General features: G+C 34.6%; 1 long non-coding RNA gene across 4 annotated transcripts in view; it reads left to right on the forward strand.

Moving 5' to 3' along the window:
* Positions 1-14: 14 nt before the first annotated feature.
* The window catches only part of LOC105483455 (uncharacterized), a 223,265-nt gene continuing 199,609 nt past the window's right edge, over positions 15-23,670 (forward strand). For 3 of the 4 annotated variants that reach the window (XR_988293.3, XR_988294.3, XR_011622674.1), the window contains exons 1-2: positions 15-270; positions 17,715-17,838. This is a non-coding gene — a long non-coding RNA (uncharacterized lncRNA). Of the gene's footprint in view, positions 271-17,714; positions 17,839-19,115; positions 22,700-23,670 lie in introns of those variants that run through there. The other variant, XR_011622675.1, reaches the window with a different exon arrangement.

Genomic DNA, 23,670 nt, shown 5'->3' on the forward strand with positions numbered 1-23,670 from the left:
CTCTGACGAAAGCAAAGACTTCATCTACCGTGAGGGCGCGGGGCAAAGAGCCTCCATTCAACCGCTGCCAGTGACGACTGAGTCCCCCTCCCACGCAACGGCCGGCAGGACCAGTCAGGCTGAGCGGGAGGAGCGCCGTGGCGGGAGACTGGCGTTTATAATTAAACCTGTTGTCCCGCGGCGCTATCTCTTTAGCCCCGCCCCGCGCTTTGCATTCTGGGAAGCGTAGTTCCAGCTTTTCTCTCTCCGCGGGAGGGAATGAAATGGAGGGTGAGAACCGTTAGTTATTGCTTTCTTTGGTCGCGCACCTAATCAGGTCCAGGATTCGAGTTTGTGTTCTTTCGTTTTAATTCCTTTGAAAGCGCGTTCGTTTGCCTGAGATCTAGCTTCTAGATGGCGTTCCCATAGCCTCCCGGAGCCCCAGCCATCCTCCGTAGAAGGGTCCCTGCCGCAGTGCGGGGCCTGAGGGAAGTCGGCTCTGGCGTCCGTGCTCGCAGCCCTGGGAACAGCCCTGAAACTCCAGTGACCCTCAGACCTCAGCCCCTTTGTTTTGGGATAAATGAATTCAAGCATTCTTCAGTCAATTCGATTTATCCAAGGGATCAGGGACACATTTTCTCTATTGCTAACACTGAAGTGGGCCATTAAAAACAAAAACAAAAAACGAAATTAAAAAGAAAACCCTTAGCTCTCTCTTCAAGTAAGTCTTAAGTGGCCAAAATTGACCTTATGGACAAGTCCTGTAACGTGACAGCCATTTTAGGACGCTTGTGACATGCTGTTCAGGTTATAGTCTGAAGTAGGATTTTTCTTGCATCTTGGTCACTGTGGGTCGCACTGAATGGCTCCTCTGAGAGTGGTTTTGTCATTTTTGCTGTTAGAGTTCACGATAACTAAGATCCTGGAGAATTGAATCCATTTCCTCAGCTTAGATATAAATCAAACCATCCCTGTTGACAACACGTCAGCCTGCTGTGGGAATACATCGCTGTTTATTTCTATCTGACTTATCAATGTGAATTTTGATTATGGAAGCTGAATTCTGGTTGATAGGGATCCATTGCAATGTTCTCTCTACTTTTGTGCATTTTTAAGTGTTTCATAATGCAAACTATAAAAAGTGTGTATCTACAATGAGTGCTGTTCAGTAAGATTCTTGTGAGGAGTGAAGAATTCAAGCACTTAGTTCTTAAGTATTACTTGTAATGGGCAATGGGCTGGAGGTGTTCCAGGCAGAGGGAACTGAGTTACCAAGAGCATAGAAGCAAGAGATCATCTATTCCATAGATTAGAAAGTGGTGGATCATAAAGCATGAGGTAGAATTCTGAGAGACAGAACTAGAGACTTAAACCAGATGAAGATTAGCCGTCTGTGGCAAGCACTGGTCATTGGGATTCTCCCTGCCACCCACTCCTTTCTCCTTGCTAACAAGATCCTGATTTGTTCAAGAAGCAGATAAAGATTATGTGATCTCAGAGTAGAAGGCCTTTAGAATTAAGATTGAACTAAATAGGTTGTATTCATTTTCTATTTCTGCCTTAACAAATTACCACAAATTTCGTGTCTTAAACCAACACAAATCTATTATTTTTGCAATTCGGTATATCAGAAATTTGGTATGCGTCTCACTTAACTAAAAGCAAGTTGTTAGCAAAGCTGCCTTCCTTTCTGGATGTTCTAGGGGAGAATCAAGTTTCCTGCTAATTTAGGTTATTGGCAGATTTCATTTTCTTGCAGTTGTAGGGTTCAGGTCTTCATTTTCTTGCTGGCTGTAACCTGAGAGCTCTTTCCAGTTTCTGAGGCCATACGCATTTCTTAGCTCAGAGACCCTCTTTCTCCATCTTCAAAGCCAGCAACAGTGAGTCAGATCCTTCCCAGAAGACAGCTTTTTGCATCGCTCTTTCAAATTTTAGATGTCATGTGTTTACATTGGACCTATCTGGACAATTCAACGTAATCTTCATTTCAAACCCGGTAAACTTATCATATCTGCAAAGTTCCTCTTGCTGTGTAAGGTAACTACACAGTTAGAATTCACAAGTTCTAAGAATTTGAGGAAGCTTTTATTCTGCCTACTAAAATGGTTCTGTGGCTCCTCAAATTCACATCTGTCCACATACAAAATGCAACATCTGCCAAAGTTCCATCCCATTATAGCATGAACTCAAAGTCCAAAAAGTTCATCTATACTTCATTAATTCAAAAGTTTCACATCTCATTATCTAAATCAACTACATCGTGTAGTAACTAATACCACTTATCCCTTCTTGTTTGTTTACAATCAGGGGAACAATGAAATACTTAGATAAGAATGTTAGTGAGACTATTCCAGTGATGTTATAAAGAACAGAAAAGCCAAGGCATTGGGGTTGGGAAATAATCGTTGTTATCATTCTCCAATGGTGACCAATTAATTTGTTGTTTTTACAGTTATTGCTTGGTGTTTTATGTTACAATCCATTGCAATTATTATCCTTCTTGATACTTAGATTGTTTTAATTTTGGCCGATGGCAGCCTCTTCAAAATTCACTCATGAATGCTTTTGACACAATCACTTTACTTACTGCCTTGCTACCTGCTGTAAAAAGATATCTAACATCCTCTTATTTGTTTTTTGTTTGTTTGTTTTATTTCATACTTATAATTAACTGTATGTCTATGGAACCCTACTTTCTTTTATTAAGAAAGTGTGGTATCTGGAGACCATAATTTGTATGCTAGGTGGTTATTATTTTAAGGGTGCCAGTTCTTTTTATATCTTTGAATTCAGTGAAATATCAAATAAAATGCCAGCAGAATATTTTATGACTTGATAAAATGACAATAAAATTTATTTGAAATATTTAAGATAAGAATTTAATGGGTATATAGTCCTTCCACATGTTAAGTGACAAAACTACAAACAATACTACAGAGGAAACAGAAAATGGACTTTAGGCTTAGCAGCACATGCTTGTAGTCCCAGCTACTCGGGAGGCAAAGGTGGAAGGAACACCTGTGCCCAGGATTTTGAATCCAGCCTAGGCAGCACAGTGAGACCCTGTTGCAAAAAACTAAATAAAAGAAATAAAAATAAAACGGACCAAAGAAGAAAGTGGCAATCTCTTCAAAATAAATGAAAGGTGTATTATTCAACAAATGTAACAGGGCAATTGGCTATTTATAACTTTGAATGTAAAAAGGGGTGTTATACCTTAACATCAGGGGTAGGAGAAGTCTTTGAAATTAAGACATAAAACCTAGACACAAATAAGGCAAAACTAACCTGAACAGATAAATTGGATTATGTAGAATTTAAGATTATCTAGCAGGCAGAATTACCTATTTGAATTTATATGAAGTCAAAAGACAAATGACAAACTGAAGAATTACTAAACATACATGATGTACAAGAGATTTAATTCCTTACTTTATGGAGAATTCCTTCAGAGTATAAAGATGTACAACTCAATTGAAAAATAAGAAAGGACGTAAATGGACAGTAGAAAATAAAATAAAAGTAACCAACAAACATGAAAATAAATTCTACCTTAGTCACATTTAAATAAACATAAATCAGAATAATACCATGTCATTTCTACCTATCTGTAATCAATTGAATTGTGGTCGGCCTCCAAAAAAGATATACTGGAGTGCTAAACCCCTGTACCTCAGAATATGACCTTATGTGGAAATAAAGTTGTTGGACATATAATCAGATAATATGAGGTCACACAGGAATAGAGTAGTCTCTTAATCCAATGTTACTGGTATCCTTCTAAGAAAAGGGCCATATAAAGGCACAGAAACACAAGGAGAATGCTATGTGATGACCAAGGCTGTGATTAGAGTTATGTAGCTACAAGCCAATGAATGTCAAAGTTTGTCTACAAACCAGCAGAGCTACGAAGAGACAATAAAGGATTCTCCTGCATGTTTTAGAGGGAACATGCCCAACTCATATTTTGATTTTGGACTTCTAATCTCCAAAACTATGAGACAATAACATTTTATTATTTTAAAGTCATGCAGTTTGTGTTAATTTGTTATGGCAACCCTAGGAAACTATATACTATCTTACTGGAAAATATTTAAATAATGATAAGCAGTGCTAGTGAATGTGCCTGTTGCTCATGATAGGCCTGTTTGTGGAGTACATTTTGAAAGGGTAATATTGATTAAAATGCAGGGCACATAGACTTGCATTTATAGCCATGATTATAATGAATGGAATTATCCTTGCTCCACAGAGAAAGAGATGGAAAACAGCACAAAATTAGATGAAATAATAGTTTCAGACTTTGGAAAATAGGCAGAGAAACACTGTGATCCCTGAGAAAAAAAGAGATAAACCCCGTAAAATGTATAGTCATCCTGTATTTTTATTGAGAAAAACACTTGCAAGACCACAGTGTAGAGGAGAGTCCCAAGTAGAGTATATGGCCTTGCCTTGTAGAGAAGACACATATCAGAGTTCAGGAGTTTTGGAAGGAGGCTGAGGTTGCAGCAAAGGGCTCTGAAGAGGTAAGCGCTATGCAGAACACCAGAAATCCTCAAGATATTGGGATACCTTTACTTCACACCGTACACAAAAATTAACTTGAAATTAGTCGTAGATCTAAATGTAAGACCTCAAAGCTCAAACTACAAATTTGTGGGGAAAAAGCATGGGAGAAGATATTTGTGATCTTCTTGTAGGTAAAGATTCCCTACATGTGAAACAGAAAGCATGAATCATAAAAAAGTTGATAAATAGGATGTCATTAACATTAAAAATCTCTATTCTTACACACCATCAAAAAATGAAAAGTCAACTCATGAACTGAGAAAATATAGTATATATATCTAACAAAAGACTTGTATCTAGAGTTTATGAGTAATTCTTACAACTAAATAACAATATAACAGAAAATACCTAGTTAAAATTTGGTCATAAGATTGTAATAAACATTTCATAAAGGAAAATATACTAATAGCCAATAAACACATGGTAAGATATTTAACATTGGGGACAAACAAAATCACTACACGTCCACTACAATGGCTAAAACTTAAAGATTGATTCACTAAGTGTTGACATAGATATGGAACAACTGGAATTCTCCTACATCACCAGCAATGATATAAAATGGTACCTTAACTTTGCAAAAACAGTTTGACAGTTTGTTATGTTGTAAAACATATCCTTACCATATGACTCAGCAATTTCACTTAGTATTTAACCAAGAAAAATAAAACCATATCAAAAAAATTGTGCAAGGATGTATGTAGCAGTTTTTCTTGCAGTAGCCCCAAACTAGAAACAATCATAGATCCATTAACAGTTGAGTGGATAAATAGTTTTACTATACAATTGTGTATAAGAAGTATTAAAATATGTCCACACAGTGACTTATACATCAGTGATTTGGGCATCTCTGTTCACAATGGCCTCCAAACAGAAGCAATACAAATTCAGCAGGTAAATGGAGATGCAAATTATGGTATATCCATATAACAGAATATTACTCAGCAATAGAAATAAATTGTTCATAAATACAATAACAGTATGATGAGCTAAGCAAAAGAACTCAGGCACAGAAGAATTTCTACTCTGTGATTAAATGTATAGGAAAGTCTAGAAAAGAAATACCTAATACACAGTGAAAGAAAGCAGGGCAGTGATAGCTGAGATGCAGGGAGGTGATTGACTGGGAAGGGGCACAAGGGAAGTTTTTACAATGATGCAAATGTTCTACATCTTAACTGTGGTAGTGGTTACATGGATATAGATCTATATCTCTACATAGATATCTCCTTGTATGAATACTTATGTCTATAGATATATCTCTGTCAAACTCATTAGATTGTACAGTTTAAATGGCTGAATTTTATTTTATGTAAATTATACTTCAATAAAGTTATTTTGAAAAACATAATTTTCTATACCTGAGAACTGTGAAGAAGAACACAGAAATTCTAAGTATTCTACTGCTAGGAACTTATAGATATTCTATGAAAGCACACATCTTAATTGCTCAGGGCAGGACTCTTTCCCAAAAAATAATTGGAAATTACCTAATCAACCATTTATGGCTCTGTCAAACAGTGGAGTTATAACAAAAAATGAAATTGATTTGTATTGTTGTATTTCTAACAAGTGTTTCTAAACCGTGTTGTTAAGTAAAATCAATCAAAGTTTAGAGCACATATTAATTGATTACACATTAATACTACTTTGAGTGGATAGCCTAAACAGTATGTGCTAATAGCATAAACATTTTATGTCCATTTTAATTTAATTTAACCTATTATTGTCTTTACTATATTTTCTTATTTCTATTATATTTTCATCTTTCAACCATTGGTTATTTAGAAGTGTGCTTCCCAATTTCCGAACATTTGGTGATTTTCTAATTACCTTTTTGTTTTGATTTCTAGTATAATTACACTGTGGCTGGACAACATATTCTGTATGATTTTAATCCTTTGAAATAGATTCACACTTGCTTTATTGTCTAGAATATACTATATATATTTTTGCCCTGTATTTGTTAATACTTAGTTCTTTTCTTTCCATTCCTTTTCTGTCTTCAAGTTGAATTTTTTCTGTCTCTATGTTCACTAATAATTTCTGTGCTGTGTCTAGTGAGCTATTAAACACATTCTAGAGTTTTTAATTCATGTATTTTATATTTTTCAGTTCTAGAGTGTTTCATTTGATTTTTATATTGATTCTAATTATATGTTAAAATTCTGTCTTTTCTTTCATTCTGCTCATCATTTATTGTCTTTTGTTTAAATTTATTCGTTAGTTATTTTAAAGCTTTTATCTGTTTAGTCCAATGATATCCATAGCTAGGGAGAAGAGGAAGTGTCTTTATATCATCTGATTTTTTTTCATTTTCTTTTGTTATGTTTTCCAGTTTATTCAGATGCTTCATTTCTATACATGTTAGAACCGTAGAGAGAGGTTGATGTTACTTTCCTCTCAAACAAGATTTTCCCTTTTCTCTTATGCAGATAGACTGAGGACGAATCATCTCAGTACAACTGGGAATTTAGCCACATAGGGGTTGGATTCCACCGCAAGTAAAAAGTTAGTCCTCCTCTAAAGTACAGACATGCCCTGTGTTAGTTGCAGACCCATCCTAGAGGGACTTTATCTCTTAAGCATTGCAAGAAACAGGAGTTCCTGCTCTGCTTTGCCCCACCTTAGCACTCATGTTTGGGGCTCCTTTAGATTCCACTGCCAGTGTCCACCCAAAGCTCTGAGGGTTTCTGTTTCTCCTAGAGGAGTTCTTTGCTTAAGTCAAGCTTAATCGTTACTATGTGCACAGATTTGGCAAATGCTGCCATGAAGAAAACTGTTGGTCTCATCTTTCACAAGAAATATTCCACCTCTGGAGAAAGTTCATTTAGTCCTCTTTGCATCCTCCCTACTTCGATGTCTTATGAACTTGACTTTGGGATGTATGCAGTTTTTTCTGTTTGTTGAAGCGGGAGTTATAACTTGTACCCTGCCTTCTTCATTCCACTCAGAGGTTAAAATAGACCAATATTTTAATGAGTTTATTACCTTTTATTGGTCCTGACTGTTACAAATACTGATAAAAAGGATTTTAAGATCACATTCATACTTTTGGGGAATGAGAGCCATAATTAATTAACAATATCTGCCATGAGATTGGATGCAAGAGTATGGCACTCATACTATCCCTACTTCCGTCTAATTACACTATTTGTTTCTATGTGCAAAAATCTTTGGTAGGTGGTGGATGTGCCCAAGACACAGGGAAGAAAAAGAAGTAAACAGGGAAGTACAATACAGACTGTGAATTGGGGCATCATGGGAGAAGGAGCTTTGTCGTTTTGTTCTTTGCTATATATTAACTTCCTACAACAGTGCTAAACACCTTGTGGATGCTTAAATATATTAACTGAATGCATAAATGAAAAGAGTAAATAAAGAGTGTATATGAAAGTATGTAGATAAAATTCTTCACTAAGCCTTAGGGATCCAGCTGCTTAAGGACTAAGACCATGTCTAGCTCCTTTTAGTATGTCCACAGCATGCCATGGAGATATATGTTTCTGATTATATATGATACATGGAAATTATATGTTGTTGAATGAGTGATTAAGTAAATGTGTATTAGGGCAGCTAATCGTAAATATTTCTGCTATTGCTAAAATGGCTGGATTTATCCGTTCATTCTGAGAGCTTACACTGATTGCTTATATTGTATCAAATACCATAACTGAGGGCAATGTTTACTCAAACGACTAGCACCATGTAAATTGATACAAACAATAAGACTATATCTTTAAAATATTTTCACTAAAAGCTGCATAAAGAGTGTATTCAACAACTTAATAGAATAATTTTACAATCTTTTCTCTTGCTTAATGGCCATTTGTGCCTTCTGATATGCTGCTAGTCATTCAAAGGTCACACTACCTTGAAGTTGAAGATCAAGACAAATGATTAGACTCATAAAAGACAAATCACTTCTTTCTGGACAGGTGATTATTAATAATTAATTAGCATGTAAACATGGATTATTTGAGTTTTCTGTAAGTTATAAAGTCCATGATTTGCTAAACAGTTTATGTAAATGGTGAATAAAACATAAAAGAAAAATAGTTACCATTTATTTAATTCCATAGCTTTCTTTCTGAAAACAGAGTTTGGAGGTGGGTTCATAACTTTCTACAAACAGAAAACTGAGATTTAGAGAGTTAGCTAGGAAAGAATTTAAAACTAGATCTGTCTTATTAAAAAAGCAACTATGTTCTTGTCTTAGTCAGCTTGGGCCTCCATAACGAAATACAATGGACTGTTGGCTTCAAAACCTGAAACTTACTTTCTCACAGTTTTCTTGACTGGTGGGTCAGAGATCAAGGTGCTGGCCAAACGTGTGTGTCTGTGTTTGTTTATTTATTTATTTATTTATTTATTTATTTATTTATTTATTTTTTGAGGATTCTCTTCCTGGCTCTCAAATGGCTGCTTTCCTTGTCATTCATTACTTGATATAGAGGGAGAGAGGGAGAGAGAGCAAAGTGTGTGTTTGTTTGTGTGTCTCTGTGTGTGTTTATGTTAGAGAGACAGAGAGAGATCTTACACTTTTTATAAGGTCACAGTCTTGTGGTATTAGTACCTCATTCTTATGACCTCATTTAACCTTAATTACCTCCTAGAGTCTTTATCTCCAGATACAGTGACATTTCACATCGAGGGTTTGGGCCTCAACATATAAATTCTGGGGGACACAATTAAGTCCATAGCAATTCTTAAGCACTATAATATACTCTTTTCAGTTTTAAATAAAGATGGAACTATTTAATATGTTATCTATCAGTTGCCTTCTGGGTGTGATTTACATTGTGACTTATATATAAAATACTAACTCCCTGAAAAACTCTCTGACACATAATATCTGTTCAATTAAGGAGTAAATCCATCCCTAAAAAAACAAGTTTATGGTAACGCAGATGCGTGTTCTTATATGATTTTCTTTACTTTCTTTTTGGTCTCTGAAGTATAAATTATGCACTATTTCCAATGCAAATGATACCCTTTAAGTTTTCTTTCTAGCAACTCTAGAATTTGGAGAATAAGCCTAAACTCAGCTTTGGTTTCCTAGACTTAATTATGTCTTAAATATGAGACTTCAGTAGTCTAATTCTCTTTGAATCTTCATTTTTCTTCAGTCCACCAAAACCATATTTAGCCTCAGCAAGACCTTTAGATTTTGGATGTGACTTTAGAATATATAAATAATACTATCCCAATGGCTAAAATTATTTTCAAAGCTGGACTAGTAAGGAATTGCAATGGATTATAGAATATGGAAATGTATCAGTTTTCAGATGGTTTTCTCTTTTCAACAAAGAAAGCTTTAATAAAAATGATATTTTTAAAGAATTTACTTAGTTTTTCTGAACACAATCCTATAGCTTTACATTTTTGCCTGATATGATGAAATTCAATAACATCACAAAAGAAAAGCTCTATACATGTTGGAGACAAAGGAAAGAAGAGAAATTATGTCAAGATGTTCACAGTCTTTTTGTCCTAATCAAATGATCTGATTCAAATGTTTTTACAGTAACGTATCTGACATTTTGGTAGTAGGTGTTGAAGTGCTTGGCTAAATTTAGAGCAAATTAAGTATACTATATACATCAATATTCTTTTGGTTCAAATTGGGAGGAAACCCACTAACTTGAAACAGAATAGGATCTGTTGCCTGGTAGAGCAGAAAGAATTCTGGGTGAGCTATTAGAAAGCAGTTCCAGGGCCAGTTCTGTGACATTGATTACATGAGTCTTACATGTAAACATTGATAACATGATACTGATAACATCTCTTTAGCAGATATGGCCTTGGATATTCCTTTCTTTCTTTGAAAATGTGATTTCATTCCTCCCTCCTTCCTTTCTCCCTCTTCCTTTTCCTGCCTTCCTTTCCTCCACAAATAGTTGTGGTACAACTACCATTTCCTAGGCACTGTGAATACAGTAAGGAACCAGAACGATAGGATTCCGGAGCTCAGGGAGCTTATAGCCCAATCAGAGGAGCCCAGACCTTTAGCAACTGGTTGCTAAAATAATGATATGATTTTAAGCATGATAACTGCTTTAAAGAAAAGATTTACATTGGTGGAAAGGGGGCTTTTGTGTATCATTTTATGTTTTTATGTGTATACACCTTTACTCTGTATTAAAGGGAAATACTTCCATCTTTTTTTTTTTCTTGTAAAGAGAGAGATTTAATTGGTAATGGGCCAACATTTTAATAAAGAAAATAATACTTGTAATGCGGTCTACAGCTAATGTTAACCTTTTAAATATATTTTTAGTAAAATTAGTTTTCTCTTTTCCTAAAAGAATTCTTTTGCAAGATTCTAAGGATAGGCATAAGCTTATTTCAGTGCCATCCACTTTAAGAATTTCAAATGTTAGCAATGAGTTGTTTTATTCGTGAAGATGACGAACTCAGAGGACTAGGTGAAATATACGATGGCCTAGGTTTCTCCTTTTTGTAAAGTGATTTTTTCCCCTAAATTTTAGGCTAGCTAATAACATTTTCTTTATATAGCTCATTGTAAGAAATTTAAACACAGCAGTATGTAAAGTTAGAAGACAACTTTCAAACAATCCAACTTCCCCATGTGGTGTTTTCTTCACTTTTTTCCCTGCATAGACATATATAAAATAGCTATACATTTTTATTAACAGAAATTTGTTAATATTGTATATATTGTTCTATAATTTGCCCACTTCCCTTAACAATATATCATGGATATCTTTCCATATAGTTGTACATAATCCTGTTTCAGTCTAATACCTACATAATTTCCCATTACACTAATGTACTGTAATTTGTTTAAACAATATCTCTTATTGGATACTAGGTTTATTTCCAGCTTCTTAGTATTTTTGTTATGCAATAAAATCCTTCTAGGTCTATCCTTCCTTTTTCTACCATTATTTCTGTGTATCACTTATTAGCACATAGGACAGAGAAGCTGTTTTGTACCCAGGATACTATAAGAGCATACTCCACTCCTAAATTATTCTAATTACTCTGTGGCTTGCTTCTGGGCCTGCTCACGTTTTCATACTCTGCTGTCCTCGAAGATCATTTTTCTCTAGGGGTGATTCAGAAAATGGGTGCACCTTCTGCTCTGGGCACTGGGCACTACCTTCTTTTCCTGTTGAATTACTGATTTCTTACCTCAATTTTGTTTTCATGCCCTTCTTATGTTTTATACATGCAAAATTATAAATGTATAAATAAGAAAAAGAATAAAACATAATATATAATGTATATTTAAGTTGTGAAGCTAAACAATAAAATGAACACGAGTGAATCCCTCCTCCCATATTGAGAAGTCTGCCAACACCATTCTGAATACCACTGAGCCCACCAATGTGTTTGTTTTCTATCCTTTTCTATTCCTGCCTCCCTCTCAGAGGTGAATTTTATTACCTCTTTATTACCATTTTCTTTGTTTAAAAAAGTTTCATCATATATGATGCATACCTAAACAATCCATTATTTACTTTTAGTTTTGAGCTATCTAAAAGGCCTCACACTGGCATCATACAATTAGGGTTTGCTTAGAAAAGCAGAAAGCATATGAGTGATATAGACCAAGGGACTAGAATTTAGGCAGTTATGGAACTGATTCGGCGGTGTATGTAGTCTTTTTGTTTGTTTTTGCCTCTCTCAGCTCAAAGCCAGCTGTCCCTGAGTCTGAAGGTAAAGCTGGAGTCAAGCGGGAGAGACCAAGGAGAAACTGGAGACACACCTGTCTCTCATGACCTCCAATCTTGATGATGTAGGTGACTTGACAGAGAAGATGATTCTCTTCACCACAGGGCTGAGCCACACCTGGCCAGAATCAGAGAAGGTGAAGGAGGAGATCTGGAGGGATTTGGGGAAGCTGCAGGGCTGGCTGCCGTCCTCTGCCAAGATCAGTGACAACGTGTGTGAGCTGCCACTGCACGTGAATGTTACCGACCATCTGAGACTTGAAAGTTTTACCTTTTAAATATTAGACAGATTTCTTTTGTAGTAATATTAATTCGAAATCACGCTGAGAAGGCACTTCTGGGTGACATAATTCCAAATTAGTTGTATTGACAAAGTGGCAATGTATCCACTCTTTATAAATTTCTGTGACTTTTCCTCTCAATATTTACATTGCAAGTTGTTTTTTGTAGCTATACGTCTTTAATTTTCATCAGTCGATTATAATCCATTTTGTGAAAAGTCTAAAATGTATTTATCCATTCTCTTGTTTATGGACATTTCAATTACTTCTGGTGTTTTGCGATTATGAAGAATGCTACTGTGTATATTCTTCTCTATTTCTCCTGATGTAATTGTGCAAGCATTTCTCTATGGCTTAGAAATAGGAGAACTGATGTCCAACTTTACAAAATAGTGCCAGTTGTTTTCCAGAGTTCTTTTTATGAAATTTATACTTCCATCAATGCCATATAGACTTTTTATTGATACATAATCATTATAAATGTTTATGGGGTACATGTGATATTTTGATGCATGCAATGTTTAATGATCAAATCAGGGTTTCTAGGCTTTCCATCATCTCAACCATTTATCATTTCTTTATGTTGAGAACATTTCAAATCTTCCCCTCTAGCTATTTTGAAATACACAATAGATTACTATTAATTGTAGTGAATCAACTGTGCTATTAAGCACTAGAATTTATTCCTTCTAACTGTATTTTATACGCATTAACCAACCTCTCTTCATCCCCATTCCCTTCCCAGCCTCTAGTAACCATCATTCTACTCTCTACCTCCATAAGATCAACTGTTTTAGCTCCCACAGATGAGTGCAAACAGTGATATGTGTCTTTCTGTGCCTGGTTTATTTCACTTAACATAATGACCTCCAGTTCCATTGATGTTGCTGCAAATAGAATTTTATTTTTTATGGCTGAATAGTATTCCATTCATCCTGTACAATGGGGAAAATATTTGCAAATTATTTATTGAACAATGTACTAATATCCAGAATATGCAAGTAACTCAAACAACTCAACCACAAAAAAACAAATAATCCCATCAAAAAGTGGGCAAAGGATCTGAATAGACATTTCTTAAAAGAAGACATATAAGTAACAACAGGTATATGAAAAAATACTCAACATCACTAATCATCAGTGAAATGCAAATAAAAAACACAATGAGATTATCATCTCAGCTCAGGTAAAATGGCCGTTATTAAAAAGACAAAAATGACAAGTGCCGGTGAAGATGAGGAGAAGGTGGAACTTTTATACACTGTTGGTGGAAATATAAATTAGTATAGCCATTATGGAAAACAGTATGAAAGTTTCTCAAAAAACTAAAAAAAGAACTATCGTATGCTCCAGCAATCCCACTACTGAGTACTTGTCTAGCAGAAAGGAAATTAATAATCAAAAGAATACCTGCATCCCCATGTTTTATATTGGCACTGTTCACAATAGCCACATAGACTTTTAATTGAGCTACATGCTTGCCAACACTTAGCATTTATCATGCTGGTCAATATTTTCTAGTCAAATGAAAGTAAAATGACATCTGTTTGTGATATTTATGTGCATTTTTCTAATTGTTAATGAAATTAAATAATTTTTCATATGTTTACTCTCCATTTTTTATTTTCTATAAATGCTTGTTCATGTAAATTTTCTCATTTTTTCTAATTTTTTTCTTTCCAATTTTAGGAATTCTTTATATATTTTGAATACTAATATTTTACAAGTTATATATGTTGCAAATGTCTCTATGGATTATTTTTCAATATACTTATAGTATCTTTAAATGACATAAATTATTAACTATACAATGTGGTCAATTTTATGATTAGTATGTTTTGTATCATTTGAAATCTCCTTCCCTGAGTCATTAATATATCCTTCTATTTTATTTTTTTTAACTTTTATATTTGGGCCTTTAATCAACCTGGAATTGATTTGTGCATGTAGTGTGCTGTAAGGATCCTATTTTTCCCCCATATTTATAACTATGAGCCTACCCTATTATTGAATAGTCCATAATTTCTGTAATGTTTTGCATGGCTATCTCTATAATATACTAACTTTTAATATGCACAAGTTTGTTTTTGAGCTCTCTATTTTGTTTTACTAGTCAATTGATCTACTACTGTTTTAATTATTATATTTTTATAATAGTTTATGCTGTTTATCAAGGCAAAGATCTTCACTTTTTATCTCTTCATGAGTGTGTTAACTATTTTTCTTCCCTTTATTATTTATGTCAGTTTTAGAAAATAATTTTTAAGATAATTCAACTTGATTCTGGGTGACCAACCTGGCTTTACATTAAGCCTGTCCTAGGCCCCTGGCTACATCTGTGAGTTTTGAGTTTATCTTCCCTGTTTCATTACTGGCCCAGGATTTGGAGTGATGATCTTGGCATTTGCTCCAAAGGCATCCTGTCTCTTGGGGGTTCTTTTGGTTTTTCTTCTTGAGTTTTAGCAAACTTAGTTTATTTTTTAGTTCCTTAGAGGTTTGCCTAAGAAATTCTCAGTAGCCCAGCATGCAATAAAAACAATGTTTCATGGAAGCTCTTTTTTTTTTTTCCCTAGTGAGAGGGAGCTTTGCGTATGTAATATATAATTCTAGAAGTTCTCCAGATTTCTTATGTTGTAACCTTAAAACTCTGAGCCAAAAATGTCATATTTTGAATTAACCATTGACCTCAGAAAAGACAATTTTTACTTGTGAGTTAGGGTAAGTGAAAGTGACTGAACACCTTAACTTCTGCCATTAAAGTCAATTGACCCAGACCCATTTTCTTTCTACTGTATATTACTGCCGAATTGGAAAGAACTTTACAGCTAAATAGTGAACAGCCCTTAACTTTCTTTCTCTCTTATTTAAAAACTATAAACCAGAGATGATTTGTTTTCCAGATAAGGATATACTAATCAATAGTAGTGAAAAGCCATGCCAAAATGAGAGAGGCAGGCTAGTAAAATCTCTATGTCAATTATTTATGTCAAGAGCATTTAAAAAGTAGGCCAGAATGTGGAGTAGCTTGAATTATATCCCTTAAACGAAGTAATTAAAACAAACAAAAATAAAATAAAAACCTATCAGGAGGATTATTATGTTGTTAACTATTATTCAATCTCAGGCTTCATAATGACTCTAGGATACTGAGAATGAATTTTAAAATTATTAATGGAAACTCTGCCATTTGAATTTTTAGCGAGATCTTTCTATCAATACTTATGATTTTCACCACAGTAGTCCACTAACATTTTGGCACGCAATAACTTGGATGTAGTTTGAAGTGGCCTTCAATGCTGACATTTAGTTTCTTAAGAATGAAACAGGGACAGGTGTCCTCACCAGAGAGGCCAGGTGGGATCATGCAAAAAGCAGAATCTTTGGAACCAGACAGACCTGGCTTCACATGCCAGTACACAGTCTGAGAGAACATCCTCCAGGTCTTTTGAGCCTCAGGCAACCCAGTTACAAAAATTGAGATCACAATCCCTTCTTCGCAGGGCTGTTGCAAGTATGACATAAGAGAAAATTTTTTTATGCTTAGCAACTAATAGGCACTCATTAATAGTAGAATATGTTATTATTATAACTATTATCATTATTAGTGTCTACTTTAGAATCTTATGTAATTCAGGACAAATTCTTCCAGGATTGGCTAATAAAAAGAGAACAATAACCATTCATTTGCCTTGAGCAATATTTTTCCTTTGATCAGGGAGTGGAGTAAAAGAGGTAGAAGATAGGTAAGTATGGGGTCTCATTTACTTTGTTGGTTATCTATAGAAATTAAATGTATTGCTTAGCTTTCTTTCTCATTTATTGTTGGCATAGACACCAAGTATATAATTTAATTATCATATTGAATGTATAAAGTTATATATGAACCATTTTCCTTGTAGCTAAAGTTTGAATCCAAATATTATTAGCAAAGTTACCCAACTGGAGCCAATCCATATTAGACCACTTATGCTAAAGGCTGCTGCCAAACTAATCTTTTTTAAATAGTGGATTTATCAAATCTCTCTCTTTGAATTTATAAAAACTCATCTTTTAATGTCCTGATGCATCAAATCTAAACTCTTCTGCCAGGCTTTCAAGAATTTCCCTACACGGATCCCGTTCTTTTTAGGGAAATGTTTTTTTGCTATTCCCTCAGTCCAATGTCTGCTTTTAGTGAGATATATTCTCTTCCCAGAAACCAATTGCCATCAGGCTTAGATTCTTTCCTATTGCTTGTGTTCTTCCCTTTTCCTGAAATAACTTTCACTGAGATTTCCATGTACTCAAATCCAGCCTGGGATTCACATGCCCATTCAGTACTCATTTCCACCATGAACATTTCCCTAACTAGTTTCTAGTTATCCCAACTGTCATGTAGAAACTTTTAGATGACTTTGGGTCTTCATGTTATGTAGTTCATAACTAAGTGCTGACTTTTCTCATATGTTATTATTTATGTGAAATAAAGTGGTCTATGCAATTAGAATGTGAGTGCCTTGAAAATAGATTATCTTACAGTTTTGTATCTCTTATAATTCTAAGCACAGTATTGAGCACAGAGTGTTAATAACTACCTGTTAATTACTGAGCTAACTGATTATGGTAAGCACTTTTTACATTTGCCCCCATTGTGAATATAGCCATGTACAATATTTACCTTACTAAGTTGATTTATACTACATGCCATTTTAGATTCTGATTGTGATTGCTGGTCTCTGGAATATTTTTAAAATCTTTGCTTTCAAAATATGAAATTTGAGGGTGCTAAATAAAACACAAATTATATTTTGCTTGCCAAAAGTATATTATCCATAATATCTTAACTAACTTGAATTATTTAAGGAAAAGGGCTGTATTCTCATTGAGTCAAGATTCTCTTGGAGATAGGAGACCCAACTTATCCTCCATAATCACCCAATTAGTCTTCATGTTTGACCCCTCTTAAGTACTACTCTGGTTGCTATGGACACACCCCATCAATCTTGATAATTTTATAACATTAAGAGAAAACAAACCCACATTTATTAGTGATTTATTATAAGATAAACTTTTAATATTTCTAGATAATATCGTTTGCATTTCTTTTCTAAAACAGATTCCTAATCTGGCATCTTAGATATATTTGTTTTATACTTTTTTATCTGTTTTTTTCTTTTCTTGTCTTTTTTTTTTTTGTTTGATACAGGAGCTGGCTCTGTCACCCAGGCTGGAGTGCAGTGGCACGATCTGGGCTCACTGCAGCCTCTGCCTCCTGGGCTTAAGTAATCCTCCCAACTCAGCCTCTCGGGTAGCTAGGATAACAGACGCAGGTAAGTTTTTCTTTTTCTTTTTTTTTTTTTTTTTTCTATTTTTTGTAGAGATGGGGTTTCACTGTGTTGTGCAGGCTGATCTCAAACTCCTGGGCTCAAGTGATCTGCCTGCCTTGACCTCCCAAAGTGCTAGGATTACAGACATAAGCCACCACACCCAGCCTCATCTTTTTGATTACCATAATATTATTCTGTACTTTCAGCAAACAAAACTCTTTCTTTTTTCTGGTTAAGGAGTTGTTTGATAGACTTTAGTCTAACTTTTAGTGGCTTATTATACAAAGCAGATTTGACTTAATATATATTACAATGACATTATCAAAGTTGTCTTGCTGCCTGAGGTTTTTCCCCAGATTCAATGTGACAAATACACTCCATTGATTTAATTATTATCATTTTGGTATGAATCTCGCATCATGTTTATGTTGTGAATTTTCAAGAGATTAGAGACTATCTGTGGGAGTAGCAGGTAAAAAGTGAATGAGCAAATGTGTTTTGAGTGTTCTAACAGTGAAATATACAGTGACCAGCAGGTGTCTCTGTTACACAACGCAGATGAGATTCTCGAAGCTTTTCTACTATTAATCCTACTTTCTCCATCTAACTGAATTCACTTTTCAATTTTAACATTTACATTTGCTTTTCTTCTTTAACAACATATAAAGAAACTCTTACCTCTCTCATATCTTTAATCAGGGCTCTGTTTTTTTTTTTATGCTGTATCAAAGATTATTTCTTAGTGTCTAACTTCTACCCTCTTTTTAAATGTTTATGTTAATTTTTTCTTTAAAAATATTTTTAAAAAATATAATAGAGGCAGGTTTTCACCATGTTGCCCAGGTTGGTCTCAAACTCCTGGACTCAAGGGATTCACCCACCTCATCCTTCCAAAGTTCTAACATTATAGGTGTGACCCACTATTGCCGGCCTCTACCCACTTTGTCTAAGTTTATTTTGCACCATTTTATAGAATGAGGGCTAGATTAAGATCTTTATTTAGAAACCCTAAGCACTGAAAAGTTTGCAATATCACATCTCATCATATGTTAATAAAAAATAGTAAACTATAAAGAAATTGTAAGGAAGTTTGACAAAGTTTTTTTGTTTTGTTTTGTTTTGTTTTTTTAAGATAACTAAAAGTTAAATAACAACCACGGCAGTGTTTTCCTAATATATCAAATGTATTTTTCTTAGAAGTTTGGGGAAAAATCTGATAATCCTGTTTTTGGTGAATTTCTAAATTTAGTTTGTCTTTTGTATAATCTATGACTGTATAGAATGAAAAGGCTAGACAGAAGCAAGAATTATGCAAAATACCCCTGCCAAGAATTTAAATCACAGGCCAGGCATGTATGAATGGATGAAGGGGGACAAGAGAGAGCCAAAGGAAAGCAGAAGAGTGAATGAGTACACTTAGACACTGCCAGTGGGCATATAATTTCTATGTTCTTTCTAATAAAAATGAAATCTAACACCTACTCATAGTTTATTATGTGCCAAACTTTGCATATACTCTCTTATTTTTTCCCTCACAGTGGCCCTGTTAAATTGTTGCTGTGATTAATCCTATAGTAAAATGAATAAACTGAGGCTGAGAGATAAGTTACAAAAGGTTGTACAGTCAGAAGTCTGCTCACATTTTTAACCTCTCTGCTGTATTTTGAGAAGGTAGTTTGACACAACATGTGCTTTTCAACTAAAATTTTGCATACCTTTGGCTTAGCATTTGTAAGATTTTTACTAAAGAAATAATAATGGATAAGTGCAAAAGAGATCTTTAGAGTTTTTATTATAGACATTCATTACATTGAAATTCCTGATTAATGCTACGGAACCAGACTGACTAACTCTTACAAAAATGTATTTGTTAAGAGGCTCCCTGGGAGTCTCCAGAAGAATGGGAAACAGATTCAGCGGGACTCAAGTTATCAAGGAGGAAGACATAAGAAGCACAGTTACAGGCTTGTAGCCAGCAGAGGTGGTTAGGATGCCCTCAGAACTCCACCCCTGTTGTGATGAACAACCTCTAACATTTCCCTCCAGTACTTGATTCAAAGCTCAAGGTTCTAAGTCCCAGAAGAGGGTCTCCAACTGGCCACATTTAGGTCACATGCTAACACCAGGATGTACAGTAACAAAGAGAGAGGATATCTTTTCACTGGCTTCTGTAGTAGCAAGCAATCACCCAGAATTCTTCTTTCCTACTACTTAAAACAGTGAGAAAGAACTGCTTCCTTTGTGGGAAATTAAGGTTTTATGGGGACTTGACAATGAAACTGGGCAGACACACACAAAAAAAGTTAGGGGGTAAGTAAAGTGACAAATGACCACTACACCACTTTAACAGTATAAAATTGAAGCAATTGAGGACTAATTAAATTGTGTAACATCAATATAATAAAATACAAATAAGCAACTACAAATGAAATTACAGAAAACTTTTTATTTTTAACTTTTGTGGGTACATAGTAGATGCATATATTTATAGGGAACATGAGATATTTTGATTCAGGCATATAGTGCATAATAATCACTCCAGGGTAAATAAGGTATCCATCAGTAGTATAGTTTGGATATTTATCTCTGCCCAAATCTCATGTTGAAATGTAATTCCCAATGTTAGAAGTGGGGCCTGGTGGGAGATATTGGGATCATGGGGTGGATCCCCCATGAGTGGCTTAGGCCATGCCCTTGGTGACAAGTGAGGTCTTGCTCCGAGTTCACACAATATCTAGTCCTTTAAAAGTGTGTGGCACCTGCCCCAACCCACTCAGTCTGTCTTGCTCCTGCTTTTGCCACGCTTTTGCCAGGTGATGTGTCTGCTCCCTCTGTGCCTTCCTCCAGGAAGCAGAGGCCGTTATGCTTCCTGTATGTACAGCTTGCAGAACCATGAGCCAGTTAAACCTCTTTTTTTATATAAATTACTCAGTCTCAGACACGTCTTTATAGCAAAGCAAGAACAGGCTAGCACAATCATCTCAAACATTTATACTTTTTGTGTTACAAAGATTCCAAATATACTCTTTTAGTTACTTTAAAATGTACAACAACTTATTGTTGACTGTGGTTACCCTGTTGTGCTGTCAAATACTAGATCTCAGTCGTTGTATCTTATTATGTTTTTGTACTCATTAACCATCCCCACTTCTCTACCCGCTGACCTCGCTAGTCTCTGGTAACCATTCTTATACTCTCTATCTCCATTAGTTCAATTTTGAGAAAATTTAATTTTCTAGCTCCCACAAATAAATGAGAAGATGCAAAGTTTGTCTTTCTGTGCCTGACTGATTTCACTTAACATAATGACTTCCAGTTCCATCCATGCTGTTGCAAATAACAGGATTTTACTCTTTTATAGTTGAATAGTACTCTACTGTGTATATGTACTGTATTTTCTTTATCCATTCATCTGTTGATAGACACTCAGGTTGCTTCCAAATCTTGGCTATTGTGAACAGTGTTGAATTAACATGAGAGTCTAGATGTATCTTTGATATAATGATTTCCTTTCTTTTTGGTGTATATCTAGCAGTGGGATTGTTGAAATATACGTTAGTTCTATTTTTAGTTTTTCAAAAATCCTCCAAACTGTTCTCCATTGCGGTTGCACTAATTTACATTCCAACTAACGGTGTACAAGGGTTGTACTGATTTACATTCTCACCAACAGTGTATGAGGGTTCCCTTTTCTCCATGTCCTCACCAGCATTTGTTATTGCCTGTCTTTTAGATAAAAGCCATTTTAACTGGGGTGAGATGGTACCCCATTGCAATTTTGATTTGCATTTCTGTGATGATCAGTGATGTTGAGCACCTCTTCATATACTTGTTTTCCATTTGCATGTCCTTTTTTGAGACCTGTCTCTTCACATCTTTTGCCAATTTTTATTAAATTATTATTTTTTCCTATTGAGTTGTTTGAGTTCCTTATATATTCTAGTTATTAATCTTCTGTCAGATGGATAGTTTCCAAATACTTTTACTCATTCTATGGGTTGTCTCTTCACTTTGTTGATTTTTTTTTTTTTTTCTGTGCAGAAGCTTTTAAACTCCCATTTGCACATTTTTGCTTTGGTTGACTGTGCTTGTGGACTACTACTCAAAAAATCTTTGCCTGCTCCCTCTGTGCCTTCCTCTATGACAGGAAGCCTCCCCAGAAGCAGATACTGTTATGTTTCCTGAACAAATAGGCTGCAGAACCATAAGCCAATTAAACCTCTTTTCTCATAAATTCGTCAGTCTCAGGCATTTCTTTATAGCAATGCAAGAACAGCCTAGCACAGTCTTCTCAAGCATCTATCTTTTCTTTGTGGTCCAATGTCTTAAAGAGTTTTCGCAATGTTTTCTTGTAGTAGTTTCATAGATCGAGGTCTTTGAGTTAGGTCTTTATCCATTTTAATTTGATTTTTGTATATGGCTAGAGATAAGGATCTAGTTTCATTCCTCTGCTTATGGATAACCAATTTTCCCATCACCATTTATTGAAGAGACTGTCCTTCCACAATGTACATTCTTGGCACCTTTTTTGAAAATGAGTTCTCTGTAGATGTATGGGTTTACTTCTGGGTTCTCTATTCTGTTCCATTGGTCTGTGTGTTTTTATGCCCATATCCTTCTGTTTTGGTTACTATAGCTCTGTAATATGATTTGAACTCAGCTAATGCAATTTCTCTAGTTTTGTTCTTTTTGCTTAGGATAGCTTTGGCTTTTCTGGGTCTTTTGTGGTTCCATATAAATTTTAAGATTTTTTTTTTTATTTTGATGAAGAATGTCATTGATATTTTGATTGTGATTGCATTGAGTCTGTAGATCCTTTTGGGTAGTATAGATATTTTAACAATTCTGATTCTTCCAATCCATGAACATGGAACATCTTTTCATTTTTGGTGTCTTCTTCAATTTTTTGTATCAATTTTTAAACAGTTTTTATTGTAGAAATTTTTCACTGATTGGTTCTAGATATTTGACTTTATTAGTAGCTATTGTAAGTAGGATTTCTTTTTTTCCCCAAATTATTTGCTGTTGGCTTTCAAATTGTTTGCTGTTGGCATATAGAACAAGATACTGATTTTTGTATATTTATTCTGTATCCAGCAACTTCACTGAATTTATTAGTTCTAATAGTTTTTGGTCAAGTCTTTAGGTTTTTTCAAATATGAGATTATATCATATGCAAACAAGGATAATTTGACTTTTTCTTTTCTAATTTGGATACCCTTTATTTCTTTCTCTTGTCTGATTGCTCTAGTTAGGATTTCCAGAAGAGTATTTCTTGACATTGAAAAATGATCACTGAAAAATTATGACATTAAAATTAAGTTAAAATAAAAAGCAAATAAAAAGCAAATGTAATGTATGAATCTTTTTTAGAAATATACATATATGTAGTTGCATACCTACAGTTTCAAATATGCATTTCTTTATGGGGAATTAGGAGGCACTAATTCTTTCTTTTTTTCTGCTTTTGTTTTAGATTTAAGAGGTACATGTGGAGGTTTGTTACATGGGCTAATTGTGTGTTGCAGAGATTTAGTATACAGATTATTTTGTTACTTAGGTAATAAGCATAGTACCTGATTGGTAGTTTTTTTTAAATCCTCACTCACTTCCCATCTTCCACTCTCAACTAGGCCCTGTTTTCTGTTGTTCTCTTATTTGTGTCAATGTATACTCAAGTTTTAGCTCCCACTTATACATTCAGTATTTAGTTTTCTGTTTCTGGATTAATTTGCTCAGGCTAATGGCCTTCAGCTCCATTTATGTTGCTTCAAAGGACAATATTTTGTTCTTTTTTATAACTACCTAGTATTCCACAGAGTATATATACTACAT

Source organism: Macaca nemestrina, chromosome 4 (assembly GCF_043159975.1).
Source record: "Macaca nemestrina isolate mMacNem1 chromosome 4, mMacNem.hap1, whole genome shotgun sequence".
NCBI classification, from domain to species: domain Eukaryota; kingdom Metazoa; phylum Chordata; class Mammalia; order Primates; family Cercopithecidae; genus Macaca; species Macaca nemestrina.